This window comes from Haliotis cracherodii, unplaced genomic scaffold (genome assembly GCF_022045235.1).
Source record: "Haliotis cracherodii isolate W230 unplaced genomic scaffold, xgHalCrac1.p SCAF_7, whole genome shotgun sequence".
In the NCBI taxonomy this organism is placed as follows: Eukaryota; Metazoa; Mollusca; class Gastropoda; order Lepetellida; family Haliotidae; genus Haliotis; species Haliotis cracherodii.
This window is the reverse complement of record NW_027266330.1, coordinates 17,790,725-17,815,825: the sequence shown is the minus strand read 5'-3', so window position 1 is coordinate 17,815,825 and position 25,101 is coordinate 17,790,725. Positions and strand designations below refer to the sequence as shown.

Here is a 25,101-nt window from a genome sequence, read left to right as displayed (position 1 = left end):
GTATACATAACAACCTAACCTTAGCTATATCGGAGTTTGACAAATGCAGCCTTACAGAAGGTTTAGAGTGATTTTCATTTGATCATTTGATTGAGGCTTCCAGATGTCATGCTACTATGTGATTACTGTGGGGATGAGATACTATCAAACTCACAACGTGTAACTGTGTATCACAAGGATGAGGAAGTGTTTTATGTACCAGAGGGTGGTGATATACCAGAAGCGTATGAACATGTAACTGTGTGCGTACATGGTGACAATGTTATATATACCAGACAGGGAAGCAACCTACCAAGAGGTTTTGAATCTGTCTATGTCTATGCCACAGAACAAGGATTAGTATATTCTAAAGAAAGTACAGCACCAACTGGTTTTGTCCCTGTACTTGTTTATGCCAGGAATGATTTCGCATCCCGCAGTAAGAAATCAACACTTAAACAGGTCGTTCACACAGCGTGTCTAACGTGAGTATTTCGAATATCTGATGTGAACGATATGCACTTTAGTCGGTTATGTATAGTTATGTTATTTATATTCCGAATTTGGTATTTTTCTATTACAAATAAGAAACTCAAACGATTTCCAAAAATGTATAACTATACGAAAATGTATATAGCGGTATTGTGAACTGACCAGAAAGATGCTCGAGGGACTGTTTTGTAGTTCTGACACTCCTGCTACTTACTTGTTTACTTAGTCTACGTATGTTTCCCTTTCAGTGAACATATTCCACGGTGTGAGGAAGCAGTTACTAAGTTCCTCCAGTATGCGTCTTCCACTGATCGCATCTTGTCTATTGGGATTCACGTTAAGTACCTGTATGGTGTAGGACGAGAGGAAGATAACAAAAAGAAGAAAAGGGAGAAGAGAGATCATAAAGTCCACCAGTTGTTGGAAAAAGTGTCAGCTTTGCGCAACTCCAACTCTGGATGTATACTGATTCATCTTGTTGGTCTGGCACCAGGGGATCATTTTACTGGCGCATTTGATGAGTTTGTGGATACAAAACTTCACGACTTGATTCATGATGGTCAATTATTTTCTAATGTTTATCGGAAGGAAAAGCTGAGTAAACACATGAAACTTTGTGATTTCCATGATTTTATAGCTCTTTATGTTAGTGCTTCTTCCATTGTCACAACATCTGACTTCAATACAAAGGTTGCACTTGATGACTGCATTGTAGACATTCCCGCGGATACACTGCGGACATTTATCAGAAAAAGAGGAGAATTCGAAGGAACCTGCCACACACCAACTACAGACATAAACACTGTAAATGATGTTGAGAACTTACATGAAAGCAGATCAATTCAAATGAAAAGTCACTTTCGCCCAAAGAAAGGGGATCATGAAACAGTCACTGACATTATTAACCGTCTTAAACTTTCTGAGTACATAAGTGCAATGAGCAAACTTGAAAATGGTGGTTCTTACCTATATGGTGTCAGAGAGGAATGCGTTTTTAAAACGGAATATGGCTATGAATCTAAAGAAATCAAATGTCAACCTGTTTGTATAGATGAGCAAGACTGTTTGAAGGATACGTTGAAGCAGAAGATTTGCGAGGCTGTTCTTGTGTGTGACTTTGATGGAAAGAAAGTGACTGACGCACATACAATAGACATACGTTTTATCCCCTGCCCGCCAAATGTTACAAAGCCGTGTTGCAGTGATGAACTTAGAAATAACATTTTAGAAACAGGGGGAGAGTACATTATTCATATTTTAGTAAAACACGTGAAGGGTGTAGTGTTTTATGATTCACGGGGACCATTGGCTTACAAATATGATCCCACAAACAAGTCAGTCACCCGGATGGAAATCCATGAATGGTTCCATGCTTTCAAAAAGACACGATGCAATCAAGCATAGCTGATGCTGTGGTATGCTAAAAAGTAGGTAACATATCCTATTTGCTTTATTCATTGTTATATACTATTCACTACTCTTGTAATGTGAATGGTAAAATGCTGTTAAATTTCTTTCAATCAACTTTCAGAATCCATTTTAAAATCAGTATTTAGTTCTATTTCATGAATTGAGATCGAAATCAATAACCAATCAAGATTGTTTCAATCAGAAACTTAAGTGTGAGATTTTGAAATGTTTCTAAACTGAAAAGATATTTTCATTAAACAGCTAAGTGTTGGCCTACCACGTTGTTGAGAATCTATTTTTGATGAAATACGTTTCAGTCTTCCTGTTGTCATATAGTAGCAGTAAAGATTAGGCAGTTGTTTTATGTCTCCCATGAGCAAAACCAGTTTTGCTGTCATCCTCGCTTAGTGACAATGTCATGTTCCCGTCTATGCTCAGCTTGCTGCATGTAGTCTTATGACAATTTTCCAATTGAGGCATTGTATTTCCAGGTTGAAACTGTAGCCTCGTCAAAATGTGGAATATGCTGGTATGTATAGTCGGTGTCCATAAAAAGCAGTAAATTCAGGCAAAGGCGATGGCGATGGTCCCTAGGCATTGGTTACATATCAAACCCCCAAGACTACACAGCCAATGCTTATCAGTGGCATCATTCAAATACCTTGAAAGGAAAATGTCTTCAAAATGTGTCAACTTGCTGTCAGTTGTCTATGACTTGTCATTGTAGTGACTTGGGTGCTGGTGTGGGTTACAATTCATTCAAGGCTGACCCTGAGGAGAATAGGGCCAGCCGCTCAACCGGAATATTTGTCCTGGCTTAACTAATGGGGCTGGAAGGGGAGTGACTTACCAAGTACAACTTGAAATCTTGAAATACCAATAACAAAATGCTAATACTACTGCTAACTACACTACATACTTACTCTTGTTCAGGTAACACGATCGCATAAAAAGTGTGACCGCTACACGTACATTTAACATATCCTAGCACTGATTCAAAATAAATTTCTTGAAATGACAACTGTAGTGTACATGTATTAAGATAAGATTTTTTATGTTTTATTTCCATTATCCAGAACGAAATTGCAAATGAGGAAGAGCATGATTTCGCGTTGGCTACAAACGATTTCTTCCGACCTGACCTGAAGCAAATTGGAAACAGCATCTTTGAGATCAGGAGACATTTCATTCCTGAAGGTGATCAAGCTATATACTAAGAGCAATGAATATTTCTGGTCGTATTGCCAAAGTAATAGTCGAAATTGTTCCCTATTTTTCAACTCTAAACTTAAGAGCGATTTGTTGACATGATAGTAGAATCTGAGCTCAAGGTCACATAATTTAACTCTTTAATTTGAATATTATCCATGTCAAGGGGGAAGTTGGTGTTATGTGTTTAAGGAATTGTAAACGGTACCGTTGTTCCAATAAATATAGACACATTAGTACAATTCGGTCAAGACAAAATAGGTACCTGAGTTCCATTACAACGACACAAGCTTAGAAAACAGTTTCTGTTAATATTTCTTTTCTTTTTTCAGAAGGTCGAACCATAACACCCTCAAAACTTGACGACCAACTAGCAATAATCAAAGACTGTCTCTCGGGACTTGTAGAGAACCATGCGTTTGTCTTAGGTTTGGATACCAGGACTAATGAAGATGTAGACAAAAAGAACCATTCAAAGACTGAGCCATGTTTCATGTTCTTATCAGAAACTTTATCAGTTGCTCTGGATTTTACCACATCGTATCGTCCAAGTAATGCCGTGTGTGATGTGTTCATAGCCTTTCCTACAAAGCCAACTATGGTCCTGTCACTCGTTGATGGCGATGAAGACTCAGAGGAAGCGTTGGTATACAATACGTCCGTGGCTAGAGGAGTGAGGGATAAACTCATCAGATTCATGGATGAAGATGTGAACTCAATACATGGAGTGATCAATACGTCGACTCTCAAGGATAGTGTCGCATTCAACACTCGCCTGGGGGTTTTGGCAAACGATTCGTTTCATTTTGTACCAAAGTATTCATTGCTTATGAATGCTAGACGATATGATTCAGTACTGACAGCCTTTTGGGCAGGTGTTGCTGAGACAAAGTCAGTGCTTAGAGAAAATGGTGAAGGCGATACTTGTATAAGATTCCTCACCAAAGAACAATGTATCATTCTGGTGGAGAACATCAACAGTAAGGATGTCCAGGTCCAGTGTGTGCCAGGTAGCGGGGCAACGACTCTGATGCTGGAGGTGGCCAGGAGACTGAGCAGGCTGGGGGACACTCTACTGGTGTGTAGGTCACGGGAAGAGGAGTGCATACTCGGGTTTGTAGATACCATAGGATCTAAATCAAAATACTCTCAACAAACTATGCATTGGAATATCTCAGAACTCAAGGCCGAGTTAATTATTTCTGTTTATGTCTGTCACTGACTTAATCGTTAATACTTTCAGGTCAGCGTATGCATCAGTGAACGACCTCAGCAAACTGGATCTGTCCTCATACGGGAACATTGTTGATGAAACAAACAGTGTGATACCGAAAACAATACGTCACCATTGGCAATTTGCAACTTGTATGTATTTCAAACATTATTTCTTTGGCTTCCAAAACTCGCATACGTAATATTTTCTTGGCAATACTGACCTCTGCTTTTATATTATTTTTAGATGATTTTTGCTTCATGTTTTTGGTCTGGCATAATGCAGGCTGTTTTTATTTCATAAGGAAGGTGGAATGTGAACAGTCATTGATAAAGACGTACGTGCGCGTGTTTTATTGTTTTAGATCCTGAGACGATCCCTGAAACGAGGGCGGAAAATAAAACAGGATATTCTTTAACGGTAGGTGCCATGCTATTTGTTATTAGCTAGCTGCCTGTCCACATTCATTGCATAAGTTTGGTTTAACAGTTTAGTTAGTAACATATGAATATGTAGTATCATTATATACTGCTAACTGTGTTTATTCACATCTATTGTTGATTGTAGAGTTACATTTTGTGCGGAAACAAACACCAGTACTGCCATGTTACTACTTGCTTAACACACTGGGCTACTGATGGGTACTGCTACAACACACTGGGCTACTGTTGTGTACTGCAACAAAACACTGGGTTACTGTTGGTTACTATTGGGCACTGCAACAACACACTGGGTTACTGTTGGGTACTGCAACAACACACTGGGTTACTGTTGGGTACTGCAACAACACACTGGGTTACTGATGGGTACTGCAACAACACACGGGGATACTGGTGAATACTGCAACAACACACTGGCTTACTGTTGGGTACTGCAACAACACACTGGGTTACTGTTTGGTACTGCAACAACACATTTGGTTACTGTTCGGTACTGCAACAACACACTGGCCTACTGTTGGGTACTGCTAGAACTCCCTGCGTTACTGTTGGGTACTACAACAACACACTTAGTCTTGCAATTGGGTACTGCAGAAACACACAGGGTTAATGTCACGTACTGCGGTAACACACTGGCTCACTGCTGGGTACTGCAACAACACACTGACTTACTGTTAGGTACTTCGACAACATACTGAGTTACTGCTGAGTACTGCAACAACTCCCTAGGTAACTGTTGGGTACTGCAACAGCACACTGCCTAAATGTTGGGTACTGCAACAACACACTGGGTTACTGTTTGGTACAGGAACAACAAACTAGGTTACTGCTGAGTACTGCAACAACTCCCTGGGTTGCTGTTGGGTACTGCAAAAACACACTGGGTTCCTGCTGGGTACTGCTACACCACAATGGGTTACTGTTGGGCACTGCAACAACACACTGGGTTACTGTTGGGCACTGCTACAACACACAGGGTTACTGTTGGGTACTGCTACAACACACTGGGTTAGCGTTGGGCACTGCAACAACACACTTGGTTACTGATGGGTACTGCAACAACACACTGGGTTACTGTTGGGTACTGCAGTAAGACACTGGGTTAATGTTAGGTACTGCAGTAACATACTGGCTTACTGTTAGGTACAGCAACAACACCCTGACTTACTGTTGGGTACTGCAACAACACACTGGGTTACTGATGGGTACTGCTACAACACAATGGGTTACTGTTAGGTACTTCGACAACATACTGAGTTACTGCTGAGTACTGCAACAACTCCCTAGGTAACTGTTGGGTACTGCAACAGCACACTGCCTAAATGTTGGGTACTGCAACAACACACTGGGTTACTGTTTGGTACAGGAACAACAAACTAGGTTACTGCTGAGTACTGCAACAACTCCCTGGGTTGCTGTTGGGTACTGCAAAAACACACTGGGTTCCTGCTGGGTACTGCTACACCACAATGGGTTACTGTTGGGCACTGCAACAACACACTGGGTTACTGTTGGGCACTGCTACAACACACAGGGTTACTGTTGGGTACTGCTACAACACACTGGGTTAGCGTTGGGCACTGCAACAACACACTTGGTTACTGATGGGTACTGCAACAACACACTGGGTTACTGTTGGGTACTGCAGTAAGACACTGGGTTAATGTTAGGTACTGCAGTAACATACTGGCTTACTGTTAGGTACAGCAACAACACCCTGACTTACTGTTGGGTACTGCAACAACACACTGGGTTACTGATGGGTACTGCTATAACACAATGGGTTAATGTTGGGTACTGCAACAACACACTTGGTTACTGCTGGGTACTGCAAAAACACACTTGGTACTGCTACAACACAATGGGTTACTGTCGGGTACTGCAACAATACACTGGGTTACTTTTGGGTACTGCTATAACACAATGGGTTAATGTTGGGTACTGCAACAACACACTTGGTTACTGCTGGGTACTGCAAAAACACACTTGGTACTGCTACAACACACTGGGTTACTGTTGGGCACTGCAACAACATACTGGGTTACTGTTGGGTACTGCAACAACACACTGGGTTACTGATGGGTACTGCAACAACACACTGGGTTACTGTTTGGTACTGCAACAACACACTGGCTTACTATTGGGCACTGCAACAACACACTGGTTTACTGTTGGGTACTGCAACAACACACTGGGTTACTAATGGCTAATGCAACAACACATGGGGATACTGATTGGTACTGCAACAACACACTGGCTTACTGTTGGGTCCTGCAACAACACACTGGTTTACTGTTGGGTACTGCAACAACACACTGGGTTAATGTTCGGTACTGCTACAACACACTGGCCTACTGTTGGGTACTGCAAGAACTCCCTGGGTTACTGTTGGGTATTGCAACAACACACTGGGTAAATGTTAGGTACTGCAGTAACACACTGGGTTGATGTTAGGTACTGTTGTAAGACACTGGGTTACTATTGGTCACTGCAACAACACACAGGGTAAATGTTAGGTACTGCAGTAACACACTGGCTTATTGTTGGGTACTGCAACAACACCCTGAGTTACAGTCTGGTACTGCAACAACACACTGGGTTACTGTTGGGAACAGAAACCACACTCTTGGGTGCTGTTGGGTACTGCAACAACACAATTGGTTACTGTTGGGTACTGCAACAACACACTGGCTTACTGTTGGGTACTGCAACAACACACTGTTGGCTACTGCAAGAACACACTTGTTAACTATTGGTTCCTGCAACAACACACTGACTTACTGTTAGGTACTTCGACAACACACTGGGTTACTGATGAGTACTGCAACAACACACTGGTTAACTGTTGGGTACTGCAACAGCACACTGCCTTACTGTTGGGTACTGCAACAACACACTTTGTTACTGTTTGGTACAGGAATAACAAACTAGGTTACTGTTGGGTATTGCAACAACTCCCTGGGTTACTGTTGGGTACTGGAAAAACACACTGGGTTCCTGCTGGGTACTGCTACACCACAATGGGTTACTGTTGGGCACTGCAACAACACACTGGCTTACTGTTGGGTACTGCAACAACTCACTGTTGGCTACTGCAACAACACACTGGTTAACTGTTGGGTAATGCAACAACACACTGACTTACTGTTAGGTACTTCGACAACACACTGGGTAACTGCTGAGTACTGCAACAACTCCCTGGGTTACTGTTGGGTACTGCAAAAACACAAAGGGTTCCTGCAGGGTACTGCAACACCACACAGGGTTACTGTTTGGTACTGCAACAACACACTGGGTTACATTTGGGTACTGCACCTAAACACTGGGTTACTGTTGGGTACTGCAACAACACACTGGGTTACTGTTGGGTACTGCAACAACACACTGGGTTAAAGTTAGGTACAGCAGTAACACACTGGGTTAATGTTAGGTACTGCAGTAACACACTGGGTTAGTGTTAGGTACTGCAGTAACACAATGACCTACTCTTGGGTACTGCAACAACACCCTTAGGTAATTTTGGGAACTGCAACAACACACTGGGCTACTGTTGGGAACTCCTACAACACACTGGGTTACTGTTAGATACTGCAACAACACACAGTTGGATACTGCAACAACACACTTTTGGGTACTGCAACAACACACTGGGTTACTGTTAGGTACTGCAACAACACACTTTTGGGTACTGCAACAACAAACTGGGTTACTCTTGGGTACTGCAACAACACACTGGGTTACTGTTCGGTATTGCAACAAGACACTGGGTTACTGTTGGGTACTGCAACAACACACTAGGTTACTGGAGACTGAAGTCCAGTGAATACGATATAGCACCAGGTGATGCCCAACAAGGCCAGGGCATGTGTAACATCCAAATATGTATGAGATGCCACACTGTGAAGCTTGTCACTGGCTCTGAACGCCCTAACGTACTCTTCAATGTTTTCTAGGTGATTACAGAAGACAAGCAGCGACTCGCGGGTCTGACGGCAAAGAATGCCTCCTTGGAAAAAGGTTTGTAGATTCTATATAGCTGTACATTCATATTATTTATAGTATACCTTGAATAATTCTTTTATATGGCACCTTGAACCATATATTTACGTGTATGTCAAATGTGGAGTTTAAATGTTAATATCGCCATACCCACACAAAACATGTAATTAGAACAGTATCCATCATTAAAAACGGATGGCAATTATATGTTTTACGCCGTTTTAAGCAAAAGGGCGTGTAAAGCGCGAATGCTTATATGCAAGCAATAATAGTAAGTGCTCTTCATATAAAGTTCAATAAAATTAAATTTATTCAAAATTTAAATAATGCATCTTTCAATAGATATTCATGAACATCCCCTCAACATTAAGATGCACGGCGCACGATTTGAATGTTTGCGTTGGGAGCCTGATACTCACGCAATGCAAACAGCACACACTGATTGTTAGCTAACAAGTGCTCATAAAAAAAACTTTTGTCTTGCCGTAAATAACCCATGCCCGGTTTGCCGAAAATGAAAGCAACCGGTTGAGGGAGCAAAACATCCACTTTTGTTTCCACGTCACCGTCATGCAGGTCTAGCTTGGTGTAGACAGCATCTGAGGTTCAGAAGACAGGCTTGGGACAGTATGCTTGTTTACAGATGAGTCCAGGTTACATCTGAGTAGCTCCGATGGTCGTCCACGCAAGCGTAACTCACATTTATAAATTGTCATTGCAAGAGAATAACTAGCCTAGGTTTTCTGCCGTAACAGATTCCACTCGGCGTAAAGGGAAAATAGCTGAGGAAAACCTTCTCTTGGACGCCGTGCACGACCATGGGAGTCCAAGGCTTGTAACGCTTGCGTTACTCAACGTCGTCAGTTTGTGGGCATAAGTGTAATGGTATGGGTTGCCATCACAACTTATGTTTGAACACAGCTTATAATAGTTTATGGCAAATTGCGTAACCTACGGACCGACATCGTTCGAGACCATTCTCTTCCATATTTTTGGCAAATGCAGGGACGTAAGGTCACTTTGCAGAAGGATAATACCCACCAATATGTTACAGTGTCGCAACGGTCATTTTGAAGCGGCATAGCATTTCTGTGCTTCCATAGCTGGCTGTTTCTCCAGATCTCAAGCCAATATAACATGTATGAAATGAGACAGAACGACACCTACGGAGGGACCAGATCCAGGCGTTAACGCCAACTCAATTGGACCAGTTAACGCCAACTCGTGTGGGCCAGTTAACACCAGCTCAGCTGGGCCAGTTAACGCCATGTGGGGAATCAAACCCGGCTCGTCTTCGTGAGGAGAGAAATAAGCACATGGCTATCCTACTGCTCACTGTTGCATGGTAGATCGTTCATAAAGTAGCATGCAGGGCTTTATCGAGCACAGCAAGCTGATTGATGTCTTTGTTCAAAGGACGAGCTGTTTAACGTCGGCTTGTCGGAATCTTTGAAACATTTATAACGGAACATATCTCATGCTTAATGTCACATAGAAAAGTTCCAATATGTGAAGCTCGATTTATCGGTTACTTCTCTTAGTTGTTGAAGAGGAATTCATAAAATTGTAATTTTCTTTTCAGATTTTGGAATCACTGTACATATTGCTGGAGCTGAATGCCGGCCTGCAGCTATCTCATGTAAGTATTTCCTGGAGTGAGTGAGTGAGTGATGCCAATAACTGATCTCAGTATTCATAGATTCAGTACTGACAGTCACTGACCTCAGTATTCATAGATTCAGTACTGCCAGTCACTGACCTCAGTATTCATAGATTCAGTACTGACAGTCATTGACCTCAGTATTCATAGATTCAATACTGCCAGTCACTGACCTCAATATTCATAGATTCAATACTGACAGTCACTGACCTCAGTAATCATAGATTCAGTACTGACAGTCACTGACCTCAGTATTCATAGATTCAATACTGCCAGTCACTGACCTCAGTATTCATAGATTCAGTACTGACAGTCACTGACCTCAGTAATCATAGATTCAGTACTGACATTCACTGACCTCAGTATTCATAGATTCAGTACTGACAGTCACTGACCTCAGTATTCATAGATTCAGTACTGACAGTCACTGACCTCAGTATTCATAGAGTCAGTACTGACAGTCACTGACCTCAGTATTCATAATTCAATACTGCCAGTCACTGATCTCAGTATTCATAGATTCAGTGCTGACAGTCACTGACCTCAGTAATCATAGATTCAGTACTGACAGTCACATACTTCGGTATTCATAGACTCACTAGTGACAGTCACTGACCTCAGTATTCATAGATTCAATACTGCCAGTCACTGACCTCAGTATTCATAGATTCAGTACTGACAGTCACTGACCTCAGTAATCATAGATTCAGTACTGACAGTCACTGACCTCAGTATTCATAGATTCAGTACTGACAGTCACTGACCTCAGTATTCATAGATTCAGTACTGACAGCCACTGACCTCAGTATTCATAGATTCAATACTGCCAGTCACTGACCTCAGTATTCATAAGTGCAATATTGACAGGCACTGACCTCAGTATTCACAGAATCAATACTGACAGTCGCTGACCTCAGTATTCATAGATTCAGTACTGACAGTCACAGATCTTAGTATTCATAGACTACCTACTGACAGTCACTGATCTCAGTATTCATAGGTTCAATATTGACAGTCACTGACTTCAGTATTCACAGATTCAACACTGGCAGTCACTGATCTCAGTATTCATAGATTCAGTACTGACAGTCACAGATCTTAGTATTCATAGACTACCTACTGACAGTTACTGATCTCAGTATTCATAGGTTCAATATTGACAGTCACTGACTTCAGTATTCATAGACTCCCTACTGACAGTCACTGACCTCAGTATTCTTAGACTCCCCACTGACAGTCACTGACCTCAGTATTCATAGATTCAGTACTGACAGTCACTGACCTCAGTATTCATAGACTCGCGACAGACAGTCACTGACATCAGTATTCACAAACTCCCTACTGACAGTCACTGACCTCAGTATTCATAGATTCAGTACTGACAGTCACTGACCTCAGTATTCATAGATTCAATACCGACAATGACTGACCTCAGTATTCACAGATTCAATACTGGCAGTCACTGACCTCAGTATTCATAGATTCAGTACTGACAGTCACATACTTCGGTATTCATAGACTCCCTAGTGACAGTCACCGATCTCAGTATTCATAGATTCAGAACTGACAGTCACTGACCTCAGTATTCATAGATTCAGTACTGACAGTCACTGATTTCAGCATTCATAGACTCCATTCTGACAGTTAATGACCTCAGTATTCATAGACTCGCCACTGACAGTTACTGACCTCAGTATTCATAGACTTCCTACTGACAGTCACTGACCTCAGTATTCATAGGTTCAATACTGACAGTCACTGACCTCAGTATTCATAGATTCGCAACAGACAGTCACTGACCTCAGTATTCATAGAGTCGCTACAGACCGTCACTGACCTCAGTATTCATAGATTCAGTACTGACAGTCACTGACCTCAGTATTCCTAGACTCCTTACTGACAGTCACTGACCTCAGTATTCATAGATTCACTACTGACAGTCACTGATTTCAGCATTCATAGACTCCATTCTGACAGTTAATGACCTCAGTATTCATAGACTCGCCACTGACAGTCACTGACCTCAGTATTCATAGACTCCCTACTGACAGTCACTGATCTCAGTATTCATAGGTTCAATACTCACAGTCGCTGACCTCAGTATTCATAGACTTGCTACAGACAGTCACTGACCTCAGTATTCATAGATTCAGTACTGACAGTCACTGACCTCAGTATTCCTAGACTCCTTACTGACAGTCACTGACCTCAGTATTCATAGATTCACTACTGACAGTCACTGATATCAGCATTCATAGACTCCATTCTGACAGTTAATGACCTCAGTATTCATAGACTCGCCACTGACAGTCACTGACCTAAGTATTCATAGACTCCCTACTGAGAGTCACTGACCTCAGCATTCATAGATTCACTACTGACAGTCACTGACCTCAGCATTCATAGATTCACTACTGACAGTCACTGACCTCAGCATTCATAGATTCACTACTGACAGTCACTGACCTCAGTATTCATAGACCCGCTACCGACAGTCACCAACCTCAGTATTCATAGATTCAGTACTGACAGCCACTAACCTCAGTATTCGTAGAATCCCTACTGACAGTCACTGACCTTAGTATTCATAGACTCCCTTCTGACAGTCACTGACCTCAGTATTCATAGACCCGCTCCTGACAGTCACCAACTTCAGTATTCATAGATTCAGTACGGACAGCCAATAACCTCAGTATTCGTAGAATCCCTACTCACAGTCACTGACCTCAGTATTCATAGATTCAGTACTGACAGTCACTGTTCTCAGTATTCATAACTTCACTACTGACAGTCACTGACCTCAATGTTCATAGATTCAGGACTGACAGTCACTGACCTCAGTATTCATAGATTCAGTACTGACAGTCACTGACCTCAGTATTCATAGATTCAGTACTGACAGTCACTGACCTCAATATTCATAAATTCACTACTGACAGTCACTGACCTCAATATTCATAAAATCAGTACTGACAGTCACTGACCTCAATAATCATAGATTCAGTACTGACAGTCACTGACCTCAGTATTCATAGACTCCCTTCTGACAGTCATAGAGCCGCTACAGCCACTGACAGAAAATGACCTCAGTATTCGTAAACTCCCTACTGACATTCACCGATCTCAGTATTCATAGGTTAGTACTGACAGTCACTGATCTCAGTATTCATAGGCTCGCCACTGAGAGTCACTGACCTCAGCATTCATAGCCTCCCTTTTGAAAGTCACTGACCTCAGTATTCATAGAACCGCTACCCACAGTCACCGATCTGAGTATTCATAGGTTCAGTTCTGACAGTCACTGACCTCAATATTCATAGATTCAGTACTTAAAGTCAATGACTTCAGTATTCATAGATTCAGTACTGACAGTCACTGACCTCAGTATTAATAGATTCAGTAGTGACAGTCAATGTTCTCAGTATTCATAGACTCCCAACTGAGAGTCACTGACGTTAGTATTCATAGATTCAGTACTGACAGACAGTGACCTCAGTATTCATAGGTTCAGTATTGACAGTCACTGACCTCAGTATTCATAGACCCGCTACGGACAGTCACCGATCTCAGTATTCATAGGTTCAGTACTGACAATCACTGACCTCAATATTCATAGACCCGCTACTTACAATCACCGATCTCAGTATTCATAGGTTCAGTACTGACAGTCACTGACCTCAATATTCAAAGTCCCGCAACCGACAGTCACAGAACTCAGTATTCATAGGTTAGTACTGACAGTCACTGATCTCAGTATTCATAGACTTGCCACTGACAGTCACTGACCTCAGTATTCAAAGATTCAGTACTGACAGTCACTGACCTCAGTATTCATAGATTCAGTACTGACAGTCACTGACCTCAGTATTCATAGATTCAGTACTGACAGTCACTGACCTCAGTATTTATAAATTCAGTACTGACAGTCACTGACCTCAGTATTCATAGACCCGCTACCGACATTTACCAACCTCAGTATTCATAGATTCAGTACTGACAGCCACTAACCTCAGTATTCGTAGAATGCCTACTGACAGTCACTGACCTTAGTATTCATAGACTCCCTTCTGACAGTCACTGACCTCAGTATTCATAGACCCGCTACCGACAGTCACCAACCTCAGTATTCATAGATTCAGTACTGACAGCCAATAACCTCAGTATTCGTAGAATCCCTACTCACAGTCACTGACCTCAGTATTCATAGATTCAGTACTGACAGTCACTGACCTCAGTATTCATAACTTCACTACTGACAGTCACTGACCTCAATATTCATAGATTCAGTACTGACAGTCACTGGCCTCAGTATTCATAGATTCAGTACTGACAGTCACTGACCTCAATATTCATAAATTCACTACTGACAGTCACTGACCTCAATCTTTATAAAATCAGTACTGACAGTCACTGACCTCAATAATCATAGATTCAGTACTGACAGTCACTGACCTCAGTATTCATAGACTCCCTTCTGACAGTCATAGAGCCGCTACAGCCACTGACAGAAAATGACCTCAGTATTCGTAAACTCCCTACTGACATTCACCGATCTCAGTATTTATAGACTCGCCACTGAGAGTCACTGACCTGAGCATTCATAGCCTCCCTTCTGACAGTCACTAACCTCAGTATTCATAGAAGCGCTACCCACAGTCACCGATCTGAGTATTCGTAGGTTCGGTACTGACAGTCACTGACCTCAGTATTCATAGATTCAATACTGACAATCAATGACCTCAGTATTCACAGATTCAATACTGGCAGTCACCGACCTCAGTATTCATAGACTCCCTACTGACAGTCACTCACCTCAATATTCATATATTCAGTCCTGACAGTCACTGACCTTAGTATTCATAGACTCCCTACATACAGTCTGTGATCTCAGGATACATAGGTTCAATACTGACAGTCACTAACCTTAGTATTTATAGACTCACTACAGACAGTCACTGACCTCAGTATTCATAGACTCTCTACTGACAGTCACTGACCTCAGTATTCATACGTTCAATACTGACAGTCACTAACTTCAGTATTCATAGATTCAATACTGACAATCACTGACCTCAGTATTCATAGATTCAATACCGGCAGTCACTGACCTCAGTATTCATAGATTCAATACTGACAGTCAATGACCTCAGTTTTCATAGACTTCCTACTGACAGTCACTGACCTCACTATTCATAGATTCAGTACTGACAGTCAATGACCTCACTATTCATAGACTCGTTAACGACAGTCACGGACCTTAATATTCATATACTCACTACTGACAGTCAATGGCATCAGTATTCATAGATTCTGCACTGACAATCACTGACCTCAGTATTCATAGACTTAGTACTGACAATCACTGAGCTCAGTATTCATAGATTCAGTACTGACAGTCACTGATCTCAGGATTCATAGGTTCAATACTGACAGTCACTAACCTGAGTATTCATAGATTCATTACTGACAGTCACTGACCTCAGTATTCATAGATTCAGTACTGACAGTCACTGACCTTAGTATTCATAGACTCCCTTCTGACAGTCACTGACCTCAGTATTCATAGACCCGCTACCGACAGTTACTAATCTCAGTATTCAGAGGTTCAGTACTGACAGTCACTGACCTTAGTATCCATAGGTTCAATACTGACAGTCACTGACTTCAGTATTCATAGATTCAGTCCTGACAGTCACTGACCTTAGTATTCATAGACTCCCTACAGACAGTCACTCATCTCAATATTCATACATTCAGTACTGACAGTCAATTACCTCAGCATTCATAGGTTCACTACTGACTGTCACTGACATCAGTATTCATAGATTCAGTACTGACAGTCACTGACCTCAGTATTCATACATTCAGTACTGACAGTCACTGACGTCAGTATTCATAGATTCAATACCGACAGTCACTGACCTCAGTATTCATAGAGTCAATACTGACAGTCACTGACCTCAGCATTCACAGATTCACTACTGACAGTCACTGACCTCAATATTCATAGATTCAATACTGACAGTCACTGACTTCAGCATTCATAGGTTCACTACTGACTGTCACTGACCTCAGTATTCATAGATTCAATACTGACAGTCACTGACCTCAGTATTCATAGACTTCCTACTGACAGTCGCTGACCTCAGTATTCATAGATGCTGTACTGACAGTCACTGACCTAAGTATTCATAGGTTCAGTACTGACAGTCACTGACCTCATTATTCATAGATTCAATACTGACAGAGACTGACCTCAGTATTCATAGACTCGCTACCGTCACTGACCTAAGTGTTCATAGATTCAGTATTGAGAGTCACTGACCTCAGTATTCATATATTCAGTACTGAGAGTCACTGACTTCAGTATTCATAGATTCAATACCGAGAGTCACTGACCTCAGTATTCATAGGTTCAGTACTGTCAGTCACTGACCTCAGTATTCATAGATTCAGTACTGACAGTCACTGATCTCAGTATTTGTAGACTCGCTACAGACAGTCACTGACCTCAGTATTCATAGATTCAATACTGACAGTCACTGACCTCAGTATTCATAGACTCGCTACAGTCACTGACCTAAGTGTTCATAGATTCAGTATTGAGAGTCACTGTCCTCAGTATTCATACATTCACTACTGACAGTCACTGACCTCAGTATCCATAGACTCCCTACTGACAGTCACTGACCTCAGTATTCATAGATTCAGTACTGACAGTCACTGACCTCAGTATTCATAGATTTACAAGTGACAGTCAATGACCTCAGTATTCATAGGTTCAGTACTGACAGTCACTGACCTCAGAATTCATAGACCCGCTACGGACAGTCACCGATCTCAGTCTTCATAGGTTCAGTACTGACAGTCACTGACCTCAATATTCATAGACCCGCTACCGACAGTCACCAATCTCAGTATTGATAGGTAAGTACTGACAGTCACTGACCTCATTATTCATAGACTCCCTACTGACTGTCACTGACCTCAGTATTCATATAGTCAACACTGACAGTCACTGACTTCAGTATTCATAGACTTGCTACCGTCACCGATCTCTGTATTCATAGAGTCACTGACAGTCACTGACCTCAGTATTCATAGACTCCCCACTGACAGTCACTAACCTCAGTATTTTTAGATTCAATACTGACAGTCAATGACCTCAGTATTCATAGACTCGCTACAGACAGTCACTGACCTCAGTATTCATAGATACAGTACTGACAGTCACTGACCTCATTATTCATAGACTCCCTACAGACAGTCACTGACCTCAGTATTCATAGACTTGCTACCGTCACCGATCTCTGTATTCATAGAGTCACTGACAGTCACTGACCTCAGTATTCATAGACTCCCCACTGACAGTCACTAACCTCAGTATTTTTAGATTCAATACTGACAGTCAATGACCTCAGTATTCATAGACTCGCTACAGACAGTCACTGACCTCAGTATTCATAGATTCAGTACTGACAATCACTGACCTTAGTTTTGATAGACTCCCTTCTGACAGTCACTGACCTCAGTATTCATAGACCCGCTACATACAGTCACCGATCTCAGTATTCATACGTTCAGTACTGAGAGCCACTGACCTCACTATTCGTAGACTCCCTACTGACAGTCACTGACCTCAGTATTCATAGATTCAGTACTGACAGTCACTGACCTAAGTATTCATCAATTCACAACTTACAGTCACTGACCTCAGTATTCATAGATTCAGGACTGACAGTCACTGACCTCAGTATTCATAGATTCAGTACTGACAGTCAATGACCTCAGTATTCGTAGACTCGCTACAGACAGTCACTGACCTCAATATTCATAGATTCAATACTGACAGTCACTGACTTCAGCATTCATAGGTTCACTACTGACTGTCACTGACCTCAGTGTTCATAGATTCAATACTGACAGTCACTGACCTCAGTATTCATAGACTTCCTACTGACAGTCGCTGACCTCACTATTCATAAATGCTGTACTGACAGTCACTGACCTAAGTATTCATAGATTCAATACTGACAGTCACTGACCTCATTATTAATAGATTCAATACTGACAGTCACTGACATCAGTATTCATAGACACGCTACCGTCACTGACCTAAGTATTCATAGATTCAGTATTGAGAGTCACTGACCTCAGAATTCTTACATTCAGTACTGAGAGTCACTGACTTCAGTATTCATAGATTCAATACCGAGAGTCACTGACCTCAGTATTCATAGGTTCAGAACTGACAGTCACTGACCTCAGTGATCATAGATTCAGTACTGACAGTCACTGACCTCAGTATTCATAGACTCGCTACAGACAGTCACTGACCTCATTATTCATAGACTCCCTACTGAGTGTCACTGACCTCAGTATTCATAGATTCAGTACTGACAGTCACTGACCTCAGTATTCATATATTCAACACTGACAGTCACTGACCTCAGTATTCATAGACTTGCTACCGTCACCGATCTCTGTATTCATAAAGTCACTGACAGTCACTGACCTCAGTATTCATAGACTCCCTACTGACAGTCACTAACCTCAGTATTTTTAGATTCAATACTGACAGTCAATGACCTCAGTATTCATAGACTCGCTACAGACAGTCACTGACCTCAATATTCATAGATTCAGTACTGACAGTCACTGACCTTAGTATTCGTAGACTCGCTACAGACAGTCGCTGACCTCAATATTCATAGATTCAATACTGACAGTCACTGACTTCAGCATTCATAGGTTCAATACTGACTGTCACTGACCTCAGTATTCATAGATTCAGTACTGACAGTCACTGACCTCAGTATTCATAGACTGCCTACTGACAGTCACTGACCTCAGTATTCATAGACGCCCTACTGACAGTCACTAACCTTTAGTATTTATAGATTCAATAGTGACAGTCACTGACCTCAGTATTCATAGGTTCACTACTGACAGTCACTGACCTCAGTATTCATAGACTTCCTTCTGACAGTCACTGACCTCAGTATTCATAGACTTCCTTCTGACAGTCACTGACCTCAGTATTCATAGATTCAGTACTGACAGTCACTGACCTCAGTATTCATAGACTCCGAACTGACAGTCACTGACCTCAGTATTCATAGATTCAGTACTGACAGTCACTGACCTCAGTATTCATAGACTGCCTACTGACAGTCACTGACCTCAGTATTCATAGACGCCCTACTGACAGTCACTAACCTTTAGTATTTATAGATTCAATAGTGACAGTCAATGACCTCAGTATTCATAGACTCGCTACAGACAGTCACTGACCTCAGTATTCACAGATTCAATACTGGCAATCACTGACCTCAGTATTCAAAGACTCGCCACTGACAGTCACCGATCTCAGTCTTCATTGACTCCCTTCTGATAGCTGCTGATATCTGTATTAGTGGAATCATTGATAGCGACCGAGCTCGGTATCCACATATCCTAACATCCACGATATGCACCACAGTGTAATTCAAAGGGATACCTGATTGCTTTACCTGTTTACAGGAGATGAGTTGTACTTCGTCTCTTCCAGAATATGTTGGGCTGAGATTAATGCATCACAGTCATGTCATGGCGACTCAATTCTGCACAGCCAACCATTGTACATACATAAGAGTGATGCGGTTCTTTAACGGTCGGGCCCGTGAAGATCTGGGGTTAGAATAGGTCTACAGCAACCAATGCTTGCCGTAAAAAGGGCGACTATGCCTCGTAAGAGGCGACAAACGGGATCGGGTGGTCAGGCTCGCTGACTTGGTTGATGCATGTCATCGATCCCAATTGAGTGGATCGATGCTCATGATATCAATCACTGGATTGTCTGGTCAAGACTCGATTATTTACAGACCGCCATCATATAGCTGGAATATTGCTGAGCCCGGCGTTAAACAACAAACAAACAACCAACTTTAACAGTCGTGTGGCGTAGCTGGTGTTTTAATTCCTGAGAGCTTTGCGTTCACACACTGAATGTCTAATATTTCTACTCAAACCTATCGGGGGTGTAAGCCTTGGAGAGGTTTTTTTTGGTCAACTGAATACTCTGCTCCAGGCTGGTTCCTTTTTCTTGTAGTATTCTTTGTAATGACTGAAACGGACGTAAAATATTAGCCAACATCTTTCCTTAAAACAAAAGTGTCCAAATGTATTCCAGGCGGAAACAATTACAAATATTCTTGACTTTTAACTTGTGAACGTTCGATAATGTGTAAAGAAGCAATTTGAATGCATAATAAATTCTTTCTGCGAGTGAGAAAAATGCTCTTTTTCTCTCCCAAGTTGATCTGCACAGTGCACTGTGCAAGGCTCTTTAAAAAGTGATGGACCCTAAACCAGTATTTTATCAATCGCACATTATTTTAGGACATACTGATGGATATTGTAAGAACGATATAACCCTGAACAACGATATATATATGTTCTCAATCAAAGGTTATTCAATTGGTTTAACATGACATTTGTTATAGATAAGACAATAGTATTACATCATCTTTTAGCCTGAGCAAATATCTGAAAAAAATTATTATCAATTTCATACTACCAGTGATCCATTCCTGAAATTATGGAGAATTTAGAACTATGTCACAAAGGTGTTATATTTAAATATGCTAAACCTTTACACCAGTGAAGATTCGGATAAGAATAGGTCGACAATGCGTGTCGTAAGAGGTGACTAACGGGATCGGGGAGTCAGGCTCTCTAACATGCTTGGTGCATGTCATCATAACCCAAATGCGTGGATCGATGCTCATTATTGCAATCACTGGAATGTCTGGTCCAGACTCGATTATTTACAGGCGGCCGCTATGTAGCGGTAATATTGCTGAGTGCGGCCTTAAACAACAAACCCCTTCTTTACTGCAATATGCCTTTGTCAGCGTTGACTGAATCTCTATACGAATTCTTGTGTAAGTACAATTATACAATCATGAATCTTATTCATTCTATACTGGAATAACTCAGAAAGCTGACGTTGTTGACGGACTTGCGACATCAATCACTGACCAGCGCTTGTGAACATTCCGCGACACACAGACTGTGACGGTGTAACGGTGAAAGTGACTGAAGCGGACATAGAATATACCTGTTCATGCGGTGTATGATGAACACAAAAATGTCAAAAATATCCTAAAACATGGAACTTTGTGGTTTATGTTTATCTTCTTTCGTAAAAGATTTATATAGAATCCACACACAAACACTTTTGTTGGGAAATTTACTCACTGAGATCGTATTTCATACACGAACATCGTCCACGTCTGGCAGATATCTGCACAATGGGGGTAAATCAAAAGTATCCTAAAACAATTTAATATTGCCTTTGTTTGTGAATTATTCTATTTGTTTCTTAATGAAATGTATTTTGAATTCTCGTAGTAATAGTTTTACATTGTAATTAGCTAATATAGTGCACTTGTTGTATATCAAGTCATGTTGTAACTGTCGATAGAAATTCGAAAATATTCCAAGATGTTTATTTCTTTTACTGCAGTAAGGCAGCAGGCGAGGAAACTAATGCATTCTACTTCACAGCACTGAAGAAACTGTCTATATTACCTCTCTAAATACTGAACCATGGAACTGTACAGTTTCGAGAATGTATTTAAGCAGCATGTATGTATAACTACTATTTAAATGCATTCTCACTTTGGAGGATTGGAATCTGTTGTAATAGATTGAATTTGGTTCTTCAGCTTAATACTTTATTTAATTGAATTTCAGGTCACCACAGTGAAGCCGTTCGGGTGTACAAGAGGTCTTTAGATGACCAAAAGCCATCAGTTTCCGACCTGTTTGGCGTTGTCCCCCACAGGAAGAGAAAAGTTGATTCTGAACCAACTGCTCAAACTTCTGAAACAGAGTCAAAAGTTTCTGTTAACTGTGTGTTAAATGCAAAGACAAGCAGTATTCGTTAACTATTAATTTCAACTGAAATAAAGAATTGTTGAAAAATTTGTTTATTTTTTGTTGTTGAAGGATTAAGAAAATCAGGTATCTGAAACGGGCTTCTCGAAACAAACTTGAGAATTCTTACTACATTAAATTTCTCTACATGTTTTCAACACTAAAGTCTGATTTCAACCTATACTGTAACTTTGTATAAAATATCACACTGAAGTGTTCATGTGGGCTACATTTGCTAATATCGTAAATCCGGTTTTGCTTTAAAACTTGGTTTGTTTCGAAATCAGGGCAAGGTTTAACTTTAAACAGTAAGACCCGATAAGAGGTCTTACTTTCAAAAGTAAGACCTGCTACTGGGTTTTACTTTTAAGAAGTAAAACCTCCAACTCAGCAAGAGGTCATTACATGAAATTCGAGTACCTCCAGTATAATGGGACATATCAGTGATAGGTTTATATGTACTGATGAAAAACACAGACGAACATTCAGCGCGCTGTTTAGAGAAAAGCAATCAGCCGATATTTTCAGTAAATCTCTTTCTGTGTCTCAGTTTGTAACAAACAGTGAAATAAACTTGCCACACAACAAATACAATGTTTATTTCCAGGTCCTAAACGCCACCTGGACGCGGCTCGGGCCAACACAGATTGGTGCCACGTAACTACAGACGGTGAGCTGGTCAGCTCGGAGCCCGACACACGGGATGAGGGGCGGAACAGGCTACAGACGTAAATGGGGACCTGTAGCTCCCCCATCCCCCTTCCTCCAACCCCCTCCACCCTCAACCCCCTCCCCACCACACCAACACACTGGGAGACAGAGACCAGGGTGCGGGTGATGGGGGGAGTGCCGTGGTATGTCCTGGAGATGGGGGTATGCGAGGCAGGTCAGGTGGACAGTCGGTTGTGGGTTTCTCGACAGCGTCGCTCCTGGAGTGTCTGTGTAGAGAGATGTGTCAGACACGGGTGGAGTATCTGTACCAGGGTGTGGCGGGAGAGGAAGCAGGGCGAGTGTCACCAGAACACCATGTTCCGCACTCCCGGCACACAGGCCACCCTTCACTATGGCGTGGTGCTGGATGTGGGGAGGGGGAGAGTGGCCTTCATTGACTTGGACAGGGGGATTGTTCTTGTCAAGTATGATGAGGTGTTCCGGGAACGTCTTGTCCCCATGTTTAGTGCTGGGTGGTCGCCATCTGGCTACACTGCGGCGATGCGTCTGATCAGCGGGGAGGACGTCGACATGACATACATCAAGAGGGCCCTCGTCTACCAAGCGCTGAGATAGGAAATAAACTGGTTATGTAAAGTTGTCCGTGTAACTGAGAGATTTCTATCAACTGTTTGAATGACAGGCGGGGAAAGTGAATGAAGCGGACATAAGAGTGTTCGGTTTCTTCACATGTCTGGTTTCACTACTTTCCTGGTTTCTCCTGGGATAGGAAATTGTTTTAAATACTCACACGAATATTGTTGTAATGAAGTTATTGCTGTGGTTGCTGAAATTATGCCACAGCAACAACTTTCTGAAATATGATGTGAAACAGAAGTGAGTGCACAGACAAAATGTAAAAATTGTTTCAAAACAAGATTTCTTCTGCTAATATTGATTTAAAAGGATAAAACAATTGTTTTAAATACCCACACAAATATTGTTATAATGAAATAATTGCTGTAGTTGCTGAAATTATGCCACAGCAACAACTTTCTGAAATGTGATGTGAAACAGAAGTGAGTGCAGACAAAATGTAAAAATTGTTTCAAAACAAGATTTCTTCTGCTTATATTGATTTAATACTATAAAATTAGTATTCTTAATCCCCACATGACTTTTGTTGTGATGAAATTATTGCTGAAATTATGCCCAGACAAAAATGAGCACAGACCAAATGTAAAAAAAAAGTTGCTTCAAAACAGATTTCTTCAGCATATATTGAGTTAATGCTTTAATATTATTTTTTCAAAACCACACATTAGGTTGTTTAGATGAGATTGTTGATGTAGTTGGAAACTAAACTGCCACAGAAAATGAAAGTCAACCTCCATGTTTGATGCTGGCAAAATGTTTAACAAACAAGAAATGAGTATTCCACGGTGATGTACTTGATACAGAGATCCTAGTGGTGTTCTGTACCTAGTCACGTATATATGTAATTGTATATGTTTGTTTTGTTTGTGTGTTTGTTTGTTGTTTAACGCCGCACTCCAATATTCCAGCTATATGACGGCCGTTTTGTAAATAATCAAGCCTGGACCAGACAATCCAGTGATTGACATCATGATCATCGATCCACGCAATTGTGATCAATGACATGCATCAACCAAGTCAGCGAGCCTGACCACCCGATTCCGTTAGTTGCCTTTTGGGACAAGCATAGTCGCTTTTTACGGCAAGCATGGATTGCTGATGACCTATTCTACCCCGGTAATTGTATATGTACATGTGTGACATGTAGATATTGAGACCACATTTAATTTAATCTATATAGTCAATATTTATTTAGTGAGGTATGTAAAATGCTGACCTGCGCAAAAAATGTTTGTTTAAAATTAAATCTGGTGAATATCTCAAAGTATATTGGTGTCTTTCTTTTATATCTTATTGATGTATTTTACATTGTTCATAATCATGTACTTACTTGTAGTATGACTAAGAAATACATTGGCTTAGATATAATTTCGGAGATTGTAAAGATTACAGTGCCATGCAAACAAACATATCATGAATCCCTATGAGGTGAGGTGAGGTATAATGTGGCTGCTTGTACTAGTCCGGAC

At 41.3% G+C, this 25,101-nt stretch overlaps 1 pseudogene; it reads left to right on the top strand.

Moving 5' to 3' along the window:
* Window positions 1-36: 36 nt before the first annotated feature.
* LOC139448713 (uncharacterized) lies at window positions 37-24,287 on the top strand (annotated as a pseudogene).
* Window positions 24,288-25,101: the final 814 nt, after the last annotated feature.